The 14,877-nt window shown below is 46.7% G+C and overlaps 1 protein-coding gene across 1 annotated transcript in view; it reads left to right on the top strand.

The window, feature by feature from the left end:
* The window catches only part of LOC115192461 (protein-glutamine gamma-glutamyltransferase K), a 30,399-nt gene that overhangs the window by 10,561 nt on the left and 4,961 nt on the right, over positions 1–14,877 (top strand). The window lies entirely within an intron of this gene.

Below are 14,877 nucleotides of genomic sequence, written 5' to 3' on the forward strand. Positions count from 1 at the left end.
AAAGACGTTGATGAAAAGGATGGACGTTTTTACCTTAGGACGGTTGGTAAATTAATGATAAAAGAAGACGACAGAACTAGAACAAAACCCATACCTACTAGGATATGAAGGGAAATACATGTTTTATTTTATAAAAGAGTTGTTATAATTTTGTTAAAACTCAGTAAAGACTGAAGCTACCGTCTCGTCGTGGAGGTATTTGTCAGCATTGAGGTTAGCCTAGCATCGTGTGACCCTGGGAGATAATTGCTTGGGAAGCTTAACGAGTTCGTGTTCCCATGGGATATCGGTTACGGCTAAGGAGTACGGTCTGCATGGGTAGCTGTGCTTGCCTTGGACTTTGTGAGGAAACCTACATGGAATTGCCATACTTCGCTGAGGGAATATCTACCAAGCAGTGAGTAACCACCACGTGAGGTGCTTCAAGATATTTTTGGGTGTCATCATTTTTTGAGCTCCAACGCGCGCCAACGGTTTATTTAAGCGAACTTGAAATAATTTGGACTCATTGGGGTTTATTATTTTCTATTTCTTTTGTTGTGTCTGAAAATGTATTTGTGTTTGACAATGTTCTAATACACATATGGAACGTTATGTATATTGAGTTGGTGGAGTCATTGATTGTCTCAATTTAATTTAATGCATGGGATGGTCTATCCTGATTCAATAACAAAAACCTATAATCATTTATTCTGAAGTTAATACCCTATTGTCATAACCCTAGATAGTTTACAATAGGAATTCTTATTGGAGATGTCCTTCTCACCTAACATCCCATGCTGCTGAGATACTCTGCATAAGTTAATATTGTGAGAGTCATATTCGAGCCTGGTGAGAGGGTTACATTTTTGGGGGCTCGTCCGGGATTTCTGTTATTGTTGATGGGTATTTTCAGAAATGACTCTGGTGTAGATTCCTTTGTCCACTGTTTTCACTGCTGACATCTGCTAAGATTCTACATTGACTCACCATTTGAATGTTTTAATTGAAATTTTGAATTTCTATCTAACATTGCTGTATAGGTATAAACTTACAACATGGATGCTGAAGAGATTGTTACCTGGTGTAGAGAGAAACAACTAGCTATTAATCGTGCATTTGTCCTTAGCAATGTGACAGAGGATGTGTCTGATGAGGTTCTGCTGGAAACACTAACTTATGTTAAGGCTTTTGGTAAAATTAGACTGCATGGTCGTTGTTCTTATTCAGCTGATAAAAAGCAGTATGTTTTGGTGGAGATATCAAACAACCTTAACGAAATAGCTGTGCCAAGTGTGGTTGGGATACCTGGAGAGTTGGGTCCCTGGCCTGTACATGTAGTTTCACAAGTCACATCTCCTGTTGAGAGAGAGGGTGAAGATTTTCAGGCGAAGCTATTATCCTTTCTAAGACGTGAAGGGAAGACTGTAGCTGATGTTAAAGGCCTGGTAAGTCCCTCTGGTGCTGACCTCAACACTGAACTGGTTATTGCCATAAGTTCACTGGTAGAGAAATGCAACAATGTGCCATCTGAGACTCAGAGTTACCGTAAGCTGCGTATGTTCTCAGGTGTGAAACCCACTCCTAGTGGAGAGGAAGAGTATGATGCATGGGCTGAACAAACCACCCATTTTCTAGAGGAATGGCAGTGCGCCGACAATGTGAAAAAACAGAGAATAATAGAAAGTCTTAAAGGGCCTGCTGCTGACATTGTGAGGTTCTTCAAGACAGGAAACCCCCATGCTACAGCGATCGAATACATGAAGGCTCTAGAAACGGCATTCGGTACCACCGAAAGTGCACCTGATCTCATGGTAAGGTTCAGAAACACATTCCAAAATGAAGGAGAGAAGCTTTCAGCTTACCTGTTGAGACTTGACAAATTGCTGCATGCTGTTTATCGAAAAGGAGGCATTGAGCTGTCAGAAATGAATCGCACACGCATTGGTCAAATAGTGAGAGGTGCCTCCTCACATGACATGGTTGCGCTTCGTATTCGCATGACCTATAAACTGCGTGAACCACCAACCTTTACTGAACTAATGCAAGAAGTAAGGGAGGAGGAGGACATGATTCAAGACAGGAACACAACAAAGAGTGTTGTGAAGTCATCAGCTGTTGCTCCTGTTGCCACAGTTTGCAAAGAAGCTAATTCTGAGATAGAAGTGCTGAGGAAAGAGCTGAATGGTTTAAAAACTGAAATGACACGTCTCATGTCTGCTAACGTCACAGCAGCTCAATCTGACATACAAAGGTCAGATGTGGCATTTAAAAGCAAAAAGAAGAGAATTAATCCATCCCAAGAACAGACACAAGCCGACAGCAACCCAGGAGTGTTCTGTTATAGATGTGGAGAAGATGGCCATTTCAAGAGAAACTGTGAAGGTGAGGAGAACTTGAGGAAAGTCAACACACGCCTAATCAAACAAAAGCGGTCTATGGGAAACTACAGAGGGACCCAGTAAAGGAGCGGCCTGACGTCCCGGTGAAGATACGTTCCACCAAGTGCCACAAGTATGAAGACATGAAAGACATGCTACCTACAGGTTTAGTTGGTCCAAGTTCTGTCGTTCCTGTACAGATTGAAGGTATCTATGCTAAAGCTTTACTAGATAGTGGTTCTCAGATTACTCTACTGTACAGATCCTTTTATGACAAGTACTTGACGCATTTGCCATTGATTCCTATAGGAAACTTAGAGATATGGGGCCTTAGCTCTGATCAGTATCCATATGATGGCTATTTGTCACTCAAGCTTGAGTTCTCAGGATCGGTTGTGGGTGTAGCAGAGACCATGGAAGCACTTGTGTTGGTATGTCCAGATCCGGCCATGAAAGGTGACGTTTCTATTCTGGTCGGCACCAATACATCTGTAGTGAGGAGACTTATGACTGCTTGCAAAGAAAAGGAAGGTGAAGGTTTCCTTAGCACACTACAAGTTCATCCTGCTATCAAAGAGGCATATGAGAGGCTGATAGAAAGCTCAACTGATGATGAAGAGAAAAGAGGAACGGTCTGGTTCGCACAGACAAAACCTGTCACCCTGCCACCTGGTGGGCAGATGAGAGTTACTGGAATTCCAAAGTTTCCTGGGATACCTTCTACTCAAGCCATTCTGGTAGAGAGGCCTGAAGAACCCCGGTTCCCCGACGAACTTCTAGTGAGGCCTGAAATCCAGACGGTTGCAGTTGTGTCATCTAGAAGAATCACTCTTACTGTCAGGAATGTCTCGACAAAGGAGATCACCCTTAAACGAGGTACGCCTATTGCTCATCTGTTTCCTGTAGATGTTGCTCCGGGTGTCCCATTGAAAAGTAAGCAGGATTCATCTGAGAGACTGACGTCTTCTTCATTCAACTTTGGAGATTCTTCAGTGCCTGAAGGATGGAAGAAGAGGTTATGTGAAAAGATGATGGAACGGAAAGAAGTGTTCTCAACACATGAGTTTGATGTGGGTTGTTCAAAGAGTACTCACCACACCATCAGAGTTACTGAAGACAAACCGTTTAGGGAGAGATCTCGCCGCTTGGCCCCAGCTGACGTTGAAGATGTGAGGAAGCACCTTAATAACTTGAAAAGTTCTGGGATCATATCTGAGTCGAGAAGCCCCTATGCGTCTCCTATTGTGGTGGTGAGGAAAAAAAATGGCACCATACGTATGTGTGTTGATTATAGGACTCTCAACAAGCGCACTGTTCCAGATCAGTACACAGTCCCACGTGTGGAGGACGCTCTGACATGTTTGAGTGGAAGCAAATGGTTCAGTGTGTTAGATCTCAGAAGTGGATACTATCAGATTCCGATGGGCGATACAGATAAAGAGAAGACTGCATTTATCTGTCCAGTTGGATTTTACCAATTTGAGAGGATGCCACAGGGTGTGTCCGGAGCACCTGCAACATTTCAACGTGTCATGGAAAAGACAGTTGGAGACATGAACCTACTCGAAGTTCTTGTGTACCTCGATGACTTAATCGTGTTTGGAAGGACGCTAGAGGAACACGAGCAGAGGTTACTGAAGGTGTTAGACCGCTTGAAAAGTGAAGGTCTAAAACTGTCCCTTGACAAGTGTCAGTTTTGCCGCACATCTGTCAACTATGTTGGACATATCATATCCCAGAATGGAGTGGCTACAGACCCCTCAAAGATTGAAGCTGTCACCACGTGGCCAAAGCCTGAAACTGTGACTGCTCTGCGTTCTTTCCTAGGATTCTGTGGATATTACAGAAGATTTGTGAAAGACTATTCTAAAGTCAGTTACCCCCTGAATCAGCTCTTATGTGGATATCTTCCCTCTGCCAAGAAAGGAAGAAAGTCTAAGGAGGAGAAAGCCTACCTTAACCCCTCAGAACCATTTGGATCAAGGTGGGATGCGAAGTGTGAATTAGCATTCGAGACACTGAAGGAAAGCCTCACAAAAGCTCCTGTGTTGGGTTTTGCTGATCCTCAGTTACCATACGTTCTCCATGTAGATGCTAGCCGCGAAGGGTTAGGAGGAGTACTGTACCAAGATCAAGGTGAGGGTCCGCGTCCCGTGGCATTTGTGAGTCGAAGCCTAACCGCTTCTGAACGGAACTACCCAGCTCACAAGTTAGAGTTTCTTGCGTTGAAGTGGGCCGTGGTTGACAAACTACACGATTACCTGTATGGGGCCAAGTTTGAGGTTAGAACAGACAACAACCCATTGACATATGTCCTCACGTCCGCAAAATTGGATGCCACTGGTCATCGTTGGCTAGCTGCGTTGTCTACCTATGACTTTAGTCTCAAGTACAGGCCCGGCAGGCAGAACATAGATGCCGATGCTTTATCTCGCCGCTCTCATCAGCAATCTGCAGTGGAACAAGATTGGAGAGACATTCCTGCATCTGGTGTCCGAGCCATGTGCCAGATGTCTAATGTTGTTAGAGTAACTCCTGGATTATCTAGTAGAGTGATTGATCAGCTGGGAGCCTCTATGCATGCTTTGCCTCAAGCATACTGTAACCTGAGCATGTTGAAGTCTCAAATGCCCAGATTGAGCACTGTGGAACTTTCTGCATCGCAACAAGAAGACCCTTGTTTGGGAGAGATGTGGGTTGCTCTTAATAAACATGATGTTACCAGGGTGACAAAGACCAAACATCCATTAATCTCTTTGCTCCTGAGAGAGTGGGAGAAGCTAAAGATGGAAGATGGAGTTATGTACAGGATCACGCATCCGCCAAACGAAACTCGTCGTGCTCAGTTACTACTTCCAGAGAAGTTCAGAACTATTGTTCTCAAGTCGCTGCATGATGACTCAGGTCATTTAGGATTTGACAAGACTTATGGACTTGTCAGAGACCGGTTCTACTGGCCACGCATGAAGATGGAAGTAGAGGACTACTGTAAATCCTGTGCTCGCTGTGTACAGAGGAAAACACTTCCAAAGATTGTTGCTCCACTTGGTCATATGCAAAGTGAGGGACCTATGGACCTTGTGTGTATGGATTTCCTGTCCATTGAGCCTGACTCAAGTAACATAGAGAATGTCCTGGTCATTACGGATCATTACACGAGATACGCTCAAGCTTTTCCTACGAAGGATCAGAAAGCATCCACTGTCGCCAAAGTATTGTGGGAAAGGTTCTTCATCCATTATGGTCTTCCGAAGAGGATGCATAGCGATCAAGGTAGAGATTTTGAAAGTCGACTCATCCGTGAGCTACTGAATATGCTTGGAGTGGAGAAGTCAAGGACAACACCATATCACCCTCAAGGAGATCCACAACCCGAGAGATTCAACCGAACCTTGTTGAACATGCTTGGAACTCTTGATCCTACTCAAAAGAAAAAATGGAGTCAGTATATTGGTCATCTAGTGCACTCGTATAACTGTACTCGGAATGAAGCGACTGGCTACTCGCCCTATTTTCTGATGTTTGGACGTGAAGCTAGATTGCCCGTTGATATCTGTTTTGGAGTCTCGAGTGATAGCTCATCAGAGAGAACATACCTCAAGTATGTATCTGATATGAAGAAACAGTTACAAGCTGCTTACAAAGTTGCTGAGAGCACTGCTGGAAAGCAAAACCATGAAAACAAACAGCGATATGATAAGAAGATTCGCTACACGCAACTTATGCCTGGAGACAGAGTTCTTATACGGAATCTAGGACTGCATGGAAAACATAAGCTGGCAGATCGCTGGGTTTCTACGCCATATGTGGTGGAGAGTCAGATGTCAAACGTACCTGTGTTTCGTTTGAAGCCTGAAAGTGGAGATGGACCCAATAAGATTCTTCATCGGAATCACCTGCTACCACTGGGGCAGAAAGTGCGCCTAGAACCTGTGGTTAACATAGAACTAACTCCTAGTAGAAGGACCCTGCAAAGAAGGAGGACGAGAAAGGGAAATGAAAAGTTGCCTGGGAAATGTACTCCTCAGAATAATGAGAAAGTTGAAGAGGTTAAGAATCCAAAAGATGAGAAGGATTTTGACTCAGAAGATGAGGACATCGGAGTATGGTATGACGTGCCTAATACAAATTGTATGAGCCGAGAAGTGGAAGAGATGTCGGAACCGTTTAGCTTGGACCTAGACATAGTCTGGAATCAAATGACAGGGGAATCTGAAAGAACAGAACAAGTTGGAGAAGCAATAGAGTCCAGTCAAGAAGCTAAGGTCGCAACTGGAGTTGAAGCAGATGATAATGAGACATCTAATTCAATGGAGGAGATTCAAGAAGAGGAACAAGAAGTTCAAGGAGAAGTGGAAATTTCAGAGGAAATAGGACCAGGGATACGAAGATCTCAGAGAATAAAGAAAGCTCCTGTACTACTTACCTATGATAAACCTGGAGTTCCAAGTCTAGCCCCAGTTGTCAGATATTGTTCCACACTATACAAGTGGATTGGATAAGGGAAATACAAATGTATCTCCTTTTCAATTATCTAACAAGATTTGTCTTAGTTGTAGGTTGTAGACAGTTAAGAGTTGACACGGTTACTTATTACTTTTCAACTGTGTGTTTACAAGTCATGAGGACATGCCTAATTTTGGTGGGGGGAGAGTGTAATACCCTTGTTTGAACCAGGTATTGAGTTTATTTGTTATAATTAATTGGTTATATATTTAAAAGATAATTGAATTACTCCTAACCTGTAATGTTGTTAATGCATTATGCTTTTGAAGAAATATTTATTTAATGTATAAGTGAATAGTTTGTTTTACTTTGAATTGTAAGTTTTGACCAATAAGGTTGCTCGTTAAGTTGTGGCCAATGGGATTTGACCTGGTTAACGGGAGGCCTGGGAAAAAAAGAGAGGAAAAAGACGTTGATGAAAAGGATGGACGTTTTTACCTTAGGACGGTTGGTAAATTAATGATAAAAGAAGACGACAGAACTAGAACAAAACCCATACCTACTAGGATATGAAGGGAAATACATGTTTTATTTTATAAAAGAGTTGTTATAATTTTGTTAAAACTCAGTAAAGACTGAAGCTACCGTCTCGTCGTGGAGGTATTTGTCAGCATTGAGGTTAGCCTAGCATCGTGTGACCCTGGGAGATAATTGCTTGGGAAGCTTAACGAGTTCGTGTTCCCATGGGATATCGGTTACGGCTAAGGAGTACGGTCTGCATGGGTAGCTGTGCTTGCCTTGGACTTTGTGAGGAAACCTACATGGAATTGCCATACTTCGCTGAGGGAATATCTACCAAGCAGTGAGTAACCACCACGTGAGGTGCTTCAAGATATTTTTGGGTGTCATCATTTTTTGAGCTCCAACGCGCGCCAACGGTTTATTTAAGCGAACTTGAAATAATTTGGACTCATTGGGGTTTATTATTTTCTATTTCTTTTGTTGTGTCTGAAAATGTATTTGTGTTTGACAATGTTCTAATACACATATGGAACGTTATGTATATTGAGTTGGTGGAGTCATTGATTGTCTCAATTTAATTTAATGCATGGGATGGTCTATCCTGATTCAATAACAAAAACCTATAATCATTTATTCTGAAGTTAATACCCTATTGTCATAACCCTAGATAGTTTACAATAGGAATTCTTATTGGAGATGTCCTTCTCACCTAACATCCCATGCTGCTGAGATACTCTGCATAAGTTAATATTGTGAGAGTCATATTCGAGCCTGGTGAGAGGGTTACACAGAAAAGAGCCGTTAAATTCTACAACCACCTAAAAGGAAGCGATTCCCAAACCTTCCATAACAAATCCATCACCTACAGAGAGATGAAACTGGAGAAGAGTCCCCTAAGCAAGCTGGTCCTGGGGCTCTGTTCACAACCACAAACACACCACACAGAGCCCTAGGACAGCAACACAATTAGACCCAACCAAATCATGAGAAATAAAAAATAAAAAGATAATTACTTGATACTTGACACTTCCCTGTGGCTCAGTTGGTAGAGCATGGTGTGTGCAATGCCAGGGTTGTGGGTTCGGTTCCCACAGGGGGCCAGTACAAAAGAAATGCATGAAATGAAATGTATGCAATCACTACTGTAAGTCGCTCTGGATAAGAGCGTCTGCTAAATGACTAAAATGTAAAAATGTAAAAATGTAAAAAAAACATTGGAAAGAATGAACAAAAAAACAGAACTAACTAGAATGCTATTTGGCCCTAAACAGAGAGTAAACAGTGGCAGAATATCTGTGACTGACACAAACTTAAGGAAAGCTGGGGACCCCTCGATGTCCAGAGGGAGAGGAGGGACCTCCGGCACCTCACCTTCTTGTAAGGGACCAGCTACCACCGGCCTGAGGAGAGACACATGAAACGAGGGGTTAATACGATAATAAGAAGGGAGTTTTAATCTGTAACACACCTCATTTATTCTCCTCCGGACTTTGAAGGGCCCTACACGCTGCGGACCCAGCTTCTGGCAGGGCAAGCAGAGGGGCAGGTTTCGGGTCGAGAGCCAGACCCTGTCTCCCGGTTGGAATACGGGGGCTTCACTGCGGTGGCGGTCAGCGCTCCTCTTCTGCCGTCCACCTGCTTGCTTAAGGGATTCCTGAACAGCCCTCTAGGGCTCCTTGGAGCGCTGCACCCAATCCGCCACCGCAGGAGCCTCGGTCTGACTCTGATGCCACAGTGCCAGGACCGGCTGGTAGCCTAACACACACTGAAATGGCGACATGTTAGTGGATGAGTGGCGGAGTGAGTTTTGTGCCAGCTCGGCCCATGGTATGTACCTGGACCATTCCCCTGGCCGGTCCTGGCAGTACGACCGCAGAAACCTACCCACCTCCTGGTTCACTCTCTCCACCTGCCCATTGCTCTCGGGGTGATAACCGGAGGTCAAGCTGGCCGAGACCCCAAGCGCTCCATAAACGCCCTCCATACACGGGACGTGAACTGGGGACCCCGATCAGAAACGATGTCCTCCGGCACCCCGTAGTGCCGGAAGACATGGGTGAACGGGAGGAGACGGCAGGACTTAGAGAACCGATCCACAACCACCAGAACCGTGATCTTCCCCTGAGACGGGGGAAGATCGGTAAGGAAGTCCACCGACAGGTGAGACCACGGCCTTTGTGGAACGGGGAGGGGTTGTAACTTCCCTCTAGGAAGGTGCCTAGGAGCCTTACTCTGGGCGCATACCGAACAGGAAGAGACATAAAACCTCACGTCCTTAGCCAAGGTGGGCCACCAGTACTTCCTCCTAAGGCCTCACACTGTCCTCGCCACCCCAGGATGACCCGACGAGGGTAGTGTATGAGCCCATCGAATCAATTGATCGCGGACACCAAGCGGAACGTACTTACGGCCTGTAGGACAGTTAGAAGGCGCAGGCTCTACCTGTAGCGCCCGCTCAATGTCCGCGTCCACCTCCCATACCACTGGTGCTACCAGCTTAGAGGCTGGAAGGATGGGATTAGGATCGATGGGCCGATCCTCAGTGTCATAGAGACGGGACAACGCGTCGGCCTTGGTGTTCATGGAACCTGGTCTATACGAAATAGTGAACTGAAATCGGATGAAGAACATGTCCCACCGTGGCTGACGGGGTTTCAGTCTCCTGGCTGCCCGAATATACTCCAGGTTCCGGTGGTCAGTTCAGATGAGATAAGGGTGTCTAGCCCCATCAAGCCAGTGTCTCCACACAGTCAGAGCCTTGACCACAGCCAACAGCTCCCGGTCCCCCACATCAAAGTTGCGCTCCGCCGGACTAAGCTTCCTAGAAAAGAAAGCGCAGGGGCGGAGTTTTGGTGGCGTACCCGAGCACTTTGATAGCACAGCATCCACCCCAGCCTCCGATGCGTCTACCTCTACTATGAATGGTAAGGAGGTGTCCAGGTGCGCCAACACAGGCGCATCAGTGAACAGTGCCTTAAACTGGTTGAAAGCTCTGTCCGCCTCTATCGACCACCGTAAACGCACCGGCCCCCCCTTCAGCAGTGAGGTAATGGGAGCCGCTACCTGGCCAAAACCCCAGATAAACCTTCGGTAGTAATTGGCAAATCCCAAAAACCGCTGCACTTCTTTCACTGTGGTTGGAGTCGGCCAATCACGCACAGCATTCATTTGGTCACACTCCATCACCACCCCCAAGGTGGAAATGCGATAACCCAGGAAGGAGACGGCTCATTTGGAGAACTCACACTTCTCAGCCTTGACGTATAGGTCATGCTCCAGCAGTCTACCAAGCACCCTGCGCACCAGAGACACATGCTCGGTGCGTGTGGCGGAGTAAATCAGGATATCGTCGATATACACAATCACGCCCTGCCAATGCAGTTCCCTGAGAATCTCATCCACAAAGGATTGAAAGACGGCTGGAGCATTCTTCAACCCATACGGCATGACGAGGTACTCATAGTGGCCCGATGTGGGACTAAACGCGGTTTTCCACTCGTCTCCCTCCCAAATACGCACCAGATTATACGCGCTCCTGAAATCCAGTTTCGTGAAAAAACGCACTCCGTGAAATGATTCCACCGCCGTAGCGATGAGAGGTAGTAGGTAATTGAACCCCACTGTAATGGAATTGAGACCTCTATAATCAATGCACGGACGCAGACCTCCCCCCTTTTTCTTCACGAAAAAGAAACTCGAGGAGACGGGTGAAATGGAGGGCCGAATGTACCCCTGTCCCAGAGATTCCGTGACATATGTCTCCATAGCCAACGTCTCCTCCTGGGACAATGGGTACACGTGACTCTTTGGAAGCGCAGCGTTTACCTGGAGGTTTATCGCACAATCTCCCTGTCAATGAGGTGGTAATTTAGTCGCCTTCTTCTTACAGAAGGGTAGAGCCAAATCGGCATACTCAGGGGGAATGTGCACAGTGGAAACCTGGTCTGGACTCTCCACCGACGTGGCACCGATGGAAACTCCTAGACACCTACCTGAACGCTCCTCTGACCACCCCTGGAGAACCCCCTGTTTCCACAAAATCCTGGGATTGTGACTGGCCAGCCAAGGCACCCCCAGCACCACTGGAAACGCAGGTGAATCGATAAGGAAGAAACTAATTCACTCCTTATGATTCCCCTGCGTTACCATGTCCAGTGGCACCGTGGCCTCCCTGACCAGCCCTGACCCTAATGGCCGACTATCTAAGGAGTGCACGGGGAAGGGGGAATCTAACGGCACCAGTGGAACTCCCAGCTTGAGGGCGAGTCCGCGATCCATAAAGTTCCCAGCTGTGCCTGAATCGACTAGCGCCTTATGCTGGGAAAAGGGAGAAAAATAAAGAAAAAAAATGAAAACAAACATGTGACCAACAGAAGGTTCTGGGTGAGTTTGATGCTGACTCCCCTGGGGTGAACGAAGAGTGTTCGGCCTGCCCTCTCGACTCCCAGAGGGACGTGTGTCCTCGTCGACCACAATTGGTGCAGGAGGAGCGCCCTCCTCCGGTTCCCCTTGACACGGCCCCTCCTAGCTCCATAGGAATGGGCGCGGGAGGGCTAGGAGGTGGAACTGACAGGACCCTTTCTGAACTCCCGCGGGCAGCCAGCAGATTGTCCAGTCAGATGGACATGTCGATCAGTTCATCTAGGGATAGTGTAGTGTCCCTACACGCTAGCTCCCTGCGGACGTCCTCCCGGAGGCTACACCGGTAGTGATCCATTAGGGCCCTGTCATTCCACCCGGCCCCAGCAGCTAAGGTCCTGAACTCCAGAGCAAAGTCTTGCGCACTCCTCGTCTCCTGCCTAAGCTGAAACAGCTGCTCACCCGCCGCTCGGCCTTCTGGGGGGTGGTCGAATACGAACTCAGGCTAGTTCTCCCTCGCTGAGTCTGGGCCATTCCATACAGCGTTGGCCCATTCCAACGCTCGGCCCGTCAGGCAGGAGACGAGGAGGCTCACACTCTCCTCCCCCGAGGGAGTCGGCCTCACGGTAGCCAGGTATAAATCGATCTGTAACAGAAACCCCTGCCACCCCGCCGCTGCTCCATCGTACTCCCTCGGGGGCGCAAGACGAAGTGCGCCAGATCCAGACGGAGAAGGGAGCGGAGTAGGTGGACTCATCGGGTGAGCCGGAGGTAAAGAGAGGAGACCACTCCTCTCCCATCGGTCCATCCTCTCCATCATCTGTTTCATAGCTGACCCAATCCGATGGAGGACGGTGGTGTGATGGAGGACCCTTTCCTCCATCGATGGTAGAGGGGTGGCGGCTGCTCCTGCTGACTCCATGCTTAGAAGGTGCAGGTTTCTGTAACGCTGGGACGTCGTCTTCCTAAGTTCCTGCCCAATGTATGACCACATTTGAGACACATATTTCCCTCAGATTACACAGATCCACAAAGAATTCGAAAACAAACCCGATTTTGATAAACTCCAATATCTACTGGGTGAAATACCACAGTGTGCCATCACAGCAGCAAGATGTGTGACCTGTTGCCACAAGAAAAGGTCAACCAGTGAAGAACAAACAACATTGTAAATACAACCCCATATTTATGCTTATTTATTTTCCCTTTTGTACTTTAACCATTTGTACGTCATTACAACACTGTATATATACATAATATGACATTTGTAATGTCTTTATTCTTTTGGAACTTCTGTGAGTGTAATGTTTACTGTTAATTTTTATTGTTTATTTCACTTTTGTATATTATCTACCTCACTTGCTTTGGCAATGTTAACATATGTTTCCCATGCCAATAAAGCCCCTTGAATTGAATTGAATTGATCACATGCGCCGAATACAACCTTACAGTGAAATGCTTACTTACAGGCTCTAACCAATAGTGCAAAAAAAGGTATTAGGTGAACAATAGGTAAGTAAAGAAATAAAACAACAGTAAAAAGACAGGCTATATACAGTAGCAAGGCTATAAAAGTAGCGAGGCTACATACAGACACCGGTTAGTCAGGCTGATTGAGGTAGTATGTACATGTAGATATGGTTAAAGTGACTCTGCATATATGATGAACAGAGAGTTGCAGTAGCGTAAAAGAGGCGTTGGCGGGTGGTGGGTGGGACACAATGCAGGTAGCCCGGCTAGCCAATGTGCGGGAGCACTGGTTGGTCGGCCCAATTGAGGTAGTATGTACATGAATGTATAGTTAAAGGGACTATGCATATATGATAATCAGAGAGTAGCAGCAGCATAAAAGAGGGGTTGGGGGGGGCACACAATGCAAATAGTCCGGGTAGCCATTTGATTACCTGTTCAGGAGTCTTATGGCTTGGGGGTAAAACTGTTGAGAAGCCTTTTTGTCCTAGACTTGGCACTCCGGTACCGCTTGCTTGCTATGCGGTAGTAGAGAGAACAGTCTATGACTGGGGTGGCTGGGGTCTTTGACAGTTTTTAGGGCCTTCCTCTGACACCGCCTGGTGTAGAGGTCCTGGATGGCAGGCAGCTTAGCCCCAGTGATGTGCTGGGCTGTACGCACAACCTTCTGTAGTGCCTTGCAGTCAGAGGCTGAGCAATTGCCGTACCAGGCAGTGGTGCAACCAGTCAGGATGCTCTCGATGTTGCAGCTGTAGAACCTTTTGAGGATCTCAGGACCCATGCAAAATCTTTTTAGTTTCCTGATGGGGAATAGGCTTTGTCGTGTCCTCTTCACAACTGTCTTGGTGTGTTTGGACCATTCTAGTTTGTTGTTGATGTGGACACCAAGGAACTTGAAGCTCTCAACCTGCTCCACTACAGCCCCGTCGATGAGAATGGGGTGTGCTCGGTCCTCCTTTTCCTTTAGTCCACAATCATCTCCTTCGTCTTGGTTACGTTGAGGGATAGGTTGTTATTCTGGCACCACCCGGCCAGGTCTCTGACCTCCTCCCTATAGACTGTCTCGTTGTTGGCGGTGATTGCAGAGTCTGCAAACTTAATGATGGTGTTGGAGTCATGCCTGGCCATGCAGTCGTGGGTGAACAGGGAGTACAGGAGGGGACTGAGCACACACCCCTGGGGAGCTCCATCGTTGAGGATCAGCGTGGCAGATGTGTTGCTACCTACCCTCACCACCTGGGGCCGGCCCGTCAGGAAGTCCAGGATCCAGTTGCAGAGGGAGGTGTTTAGTCCCAGGATCCTTAGCTTAGAGATGAGCTTTGAGGGTACTATGGTGTTGAACGCTGAGCTGTAATCAATGAATAGCATTCTCACATAAGTGTTCCTTTTGTCCAGGTGGGAAAGGGCAGTGTGGAGGGCAATAGAGATTGCATCATCTGTGGATCTGTTTGGGCAGTATGCAAATTGGATTGGGTCTAGGGTTTCTGGGATAAGGGTGTTGATGTGAGCCATTACCAACCTTTCAAAGCACTTCATGGCTATGGACGTGAGTGCTACAGGTCTGTAATAATTTAGGCAGGTTGCCTTTGTGAGTGAGTGAGTGAGTGAGTGAGTGAGTGAGAGAGAGAGAGAGAGAGAGAGAGAGAGAGAGAAGGAGACAAACAAGGAAGAAGTAAATTAGTTAATACAAAGAGAGCTAATCCCTGTCCTCAGCCAACCC

The sequence above is a fragment of the Salmo trutta genome, chromosome 4, assembly GCF_901001165.1.
Source record: "Salmo trutta chromosome 4, fSalTru1.1, whole genome shotgun sequence".
NCBI classification, from domain to species: domain Eukaryota; kingdom Metazoa; phylum Chordata; class Actinopteri; order Salmoniformes; family Salmonidae; genus Salmo; species Salmo trutta.